The sequence below is a fragment of the Triticum dicoccoides genome, chromosome 5B (genome assembly GCF_002162155.2).
Source record: "Triticum dicoccoides isolate Atlit2015 ecotype Zavitan chromosome 5B, WEW_v2.0, whole genome shotgun sequence".
NCBI lineage: Eukaryota > Viridiplantae > Streptophyta > Magnoliopsida > Poales > Poaceae > Triticum > Triticum dicoccoides.
This window is the reverse complement of record NC_041389.1, coordinates 144,323,837-144,328,497: the sequence shown is the minus strand read 5'-3', so window position 1 is coordinate 144,328,497 and position 4,661 is coordinate 144,323,837. Positions and strand designations below refer to the sequence as shown.

General features: G+C 35.7%; 1 long non-coding RNA gene across 1 annotated transcript; it reads right to left on the bottom strand.

Annotated features, from left to right (window-relative positions):
- Positions 1-3,964: 3,964 nt before the first annotated feature.
- LOC119307647 lies at positions 3,965-4,386 on the bottom strand. The gene is made up of 3 exons (XR_005149419.1): positions 4,295-4,386; positions 4,109-4,209; positions 3,965-4,023 (listed from the first exon to the last, which is right to left on the bottom strand). It is a non-coding gene; the product is annotated as an uncharacterized LOC119307647 (long non-coding RNA).
- Between the last annotated feature and the right edge of the window lie 275 nt (positions 4,387-4,661).

The following is a 4,661-nucleotide window of genomic DNA, read 5'->3' as shown; positions in this document are numbered from 1 at the left end:
GCAAACCTCTGCGGCTAAGGTAAACAAAAAGGAGCGAAACACATCATAATTCTTAAAGGACATATCCTAGGATGCATTTGACGGCGGTACCATCCTAAAAGTCCTTCCTGATGCTTCTTAGCTTCTTTTGTGCCACCTTCTCAACACTGATAAGAGTTCCACTGGTAAGCTGATATCATGTGATGCATCTCAACTGACTGATTGTTTCATTTCTGCTACTATAAATCAAGTCTTCAGAAGGTTGTGGAGCTCTCAAATTCTCTGGAATAGCTGCAACAGAAAAGAATAAACAATACCATACTCAAGTTGACGTTGACCAGTGCAAGCTCGTCATAAACAGAAACTTCAAATGCCATATTAGGTAATATGCTGATAGGATTTAGAAAACAATTGCTGGAAAAAAGAAAAATCTCGGTACAGAACAAACTAAGAAAAACATTTCAACACTAAAATAAAACTGCAGCAAGCACAATGGTTCCACTACATTGTGTAGATACCTAATTGCTAATTTAGGTTGTACAGCTAATGCAATCAAACAACATATAAAGAATCTCCTTGCAAGTACTCCCTCTGTAAACTACTATACAAAACTGTTTACATCACTAAACTTAGCCATTTCAATACATAACATTTGATGTGTCGTTAATTGCCAAGTTGTTTAAATTTCTGGAACAGAATCATGTGGCCCAAACATATCTTGTATTGTAGTTTACGGAGTAAAGGAAATTCAAAAATAATTTAACATTAATTTATCTTCCATCCTAACAATAGCCTCATACAGCACTTGAGCACCATATCTCTAACCTTAAGCTTTTTTTAAAACATCATAAAAATATTTTGGACAAAATAAATGGCGAATGAAGAAGTAATATATAGACATAAAATTCATGTTTACTGGTTTACTATAAATCACTTGATGAAGGAACCAATTGATTCAGTACGGAAATTAGAATTTTAACTCTAAGAATGATCATATATTGATCGTACTCCTAGCGGCTCCATGGTTAAGGTGAGGTTTGACGTCTGTGGTGACGGGTGAGGCAATACATGTAAGAAAATATGGTGCAGGGCAAAAGGAGCATAAAAAATATGCGACTAAGGCTTAAAACTGATGACCTATGCATTATGTTTCATTTCATGAAGCACACTGAACCATCGATACTGCATTAAGTGGCTAAACAACCATAACCTGGAAAGTTGTCATGGTGACCACATAATTCAATTTCTAAAACATGTGGCTCTTTTTGGTAATGTTAGCCTATTTCAGAATGGTACAAAAAAATGGCATGCAAATATCATAATGTGAACTGAAGGTCTAGAATTTACAGCGAAAATAGATATGATAGTCGAAGCATCAGCCAAAAATGCTTTTAGGGTCTTGGCACAAAATTATAAACCCATAATTGATATCCAAAGGCCACTATTTACTCTCATAGAGATAGCTCGCATGCATGTATGCATATAAGAATTATTAGAGATAAGTATTAGTTTTTGAATCATTAGGCGTCTATATATAAGGCACATCTACTTCATATTTGTAATCCCTAATATGAACCCTCTCACCACTGGTAATTACTCTCATAAAACCAGATCAGACACACGACACTCATCATTAGTAATGACCGAAGAAAAGAGGCATGAGTGTGTTTAAATAACCTGAATGATTGCTTAAACCAGAAAAGCAATTCCAACAGAAGGCATGATCCTCTTCATTTTTTGATGAACTAAAGGACGAAAGAATAAGTAACCAACAAAAACCTTAGCCTGTGAAATAAGCGCCTTCTCCTCAAGTTCATATGAAATAAATGCTAGATTAATTTTTCTCAAGTTAATCTTTCAATGCACTGATTTTATGCTTCTGTATTTAGGATATGCCGAACCCACATAACATATAGGAATCCGATCATGACTAACTTTATATACCTATATATGACTACTCTACTACAAAAATTAATATTGTTGTACTTATTGAAGTACAAGATTCTGCAAATTGCTCGAGCTAAATAATCCAGATAGGTGAAGTATGGGCGATATAATTGATCAAAACACCAGTACATCACATCTATATTGGTACTTCCTTCGGAACAAATTCTTACTAATGGGTCTCATTATCAGGAAATTCATGATTCCCAATAACAGACCCACAATGTTAATTTCTGTAGTAACATAATACAGGATGTACCTTCAAATGTTGATTTTAGTCGTTTTCTTTTAAATTTTCCTGCATTGACCAGCTTATCCCTGAAAGTAAAGTTGAATATCATATTAGCAAATTAAACACTGGATCATCAGATTAGTAGCTATATGTTGCAAGCATGCATTTTTAACTATAAAAGAACTAATAAAGTGTTCACTTCAAGAAAATACAACAGGCCAAGCAAAAAATGTATATCTAAATGGTTAAAAAATGAAATATAAATCCTAATTAGGGTGTGCAGGACCAAATAATTAATATGCCACTCTGGGAAGAAACCTTCAAAACGTACCAGCGATTGTGTTCACATGGCACAATCCGTTCCTCTCATCATCGCATGAAAAAAGTACTTCCATAGCCTCACATATGTACTCGGGACACTGCAAGAAGCAACAAACAACCAAAAAAAGATAAATTTGCATATGTAATACAAAAACATTGAAATTTGACGGTGGAAGGAACATGCAGTGGTATACTGAGCCATAAAGTACTTGGCAATTATATACTGAATCATAAACGTGTCATTAGCATAAAACACTTATCGAAAAGAAGATAGAACGACACGGGATGGATTCAATGGGAAGTTCCAAATTAACAAGGATGAATTACACACGAGCTTTGGTTGTATGAAAGTGATAAAAGTTCCCACAGATTAATGACCATTTACAATAGCGATTATAAATTCTAATATTTCTCGGTATAAGAAAAATCTAGAGAGGTAATTTCAGCAACAGAAGAGTCAAACATATCCAACCTTTGCTCAATGAAAACTGAGGAAGAATTCTATAACTATCCTACTCCGCACTGATCATTGCATGATAGCGATATTTCTCTACTACAGAACTAAATTTCGACAAGCATGTAAGCACCCAATTTTTATCCAAACAACAACAGTCAATATCCATTGCATCCACACTTATATCGAGAGAGAGAGTAGACCCCCTCCCCCGTGCACAAAAATGGGAAAGAAAAACTGAGGATAAAGTAAGAGCAAAGTCATGATCAGAGTATTGAGGAATAAGCAGACATAAAGGGTTTTTATAACAAAGAGATAAATAAAGACAAGCAGCTGTATTTCTCTGGAAGAACAAAACAAGCCTCTCAAATTGACAAAGAGGGGGGAGAGCTTAGGAACAAGGACCAGGAGAAGCTCACCTTGGATGAATGACAATGAAAAACATGACAAAGTGTTTTTATGAAATTTGTTCTGAACCTGCTATGCACATGGAAACCAGTAACTGGGAATAAAAATATTTTGTGCATACCCAATGGAAAGCACCAAGAAAAATGGTTTACATTAGACATTTCTGAAAAAGAGAAAAACTGATCTTCAATCAGTGTTTTGTTAATCTCACTTCTGTGACAAGCATCAATGCTATTTAAACTCCCAACGTTTTCATGAAACTAGTAAGACAAAACCATCCTTTGGACATGCTTATTGGTTTTACAGTCAAAGATAGCTTATTAGGCCAATAAACCGTACAATGTGATTTCTTAGGCCAATAAATCACATCACTATACCACTTTCCACATGATTACCATCCTCTCAAATTGTTTGCTCCTTTTGAGTTAAAAAAAACTCCCTGCAGAGCAAATGGTCGAGCTCGCCATAGGAACACACCAAAATATGCTAAGAAAAGTGCATTAATAAAAATAAAACATTACCATCCATGATTCTTATATGCATTCAGTTTCTACAAGAAGGTAGTACTATATAATCACTAAACAAAGGAACTAACCTGATACTGAATTTATAGAATAAGTGCAAACCCTTTGTTAATTCCTCTACAATCTCACACGTTGGATCCAACTAATGTGCTTGTCTTGCCCTGCAAATATATACATGATTCAATCTATTTTCAGAAATTAGGATTTCTATTTTATGTGTGATCCACATAGAGCATGAGGACTCACCTAAGCTTAGCTGATGTATCAGCCCCAGAACATTCTACAAACCCTTTGTTGAGTCCTCTCCAATCTCACACGTTGGATGCAACTAATGTGCTTGTCTTTCCCTGCAAATATATACATGATTCAATCTATTTTCAAAAATTAGGATTTCTATTTTATGTGTGATCCACATAGAACATGAGGACTCACCTAAGCTTAGCTGATGTATTAGCCCCAGAACATTCACTAATGCAGTTAAATATCTGCACAAATATAAAAACATGAACACACACATACACATGACCCGGTCGAGGTTGTTGTTGTTGGTGGTGGTGGTGTTGTTGGTGGTGTTGTTGTTGTTGTTGTTGTTGTTGCTGTTGTTGCTGTTGTTGCTGTTGGTGGTGGTGTTGTTGGTGTTGTTGGTGTTGTTGGTGTTGTTGGTGTTGTTGCTGTTGCTGTTGCTGTTGCTGTTGATGTTGCTGTTGATGTTGATGCTGCTGCTGCTGTTGCTGTTGCTGTTGCTATTGTTGCTGTTGCTGTTGCTGTTGCTGTTGCTGTTGCTGCTGCTGCTGCTGTT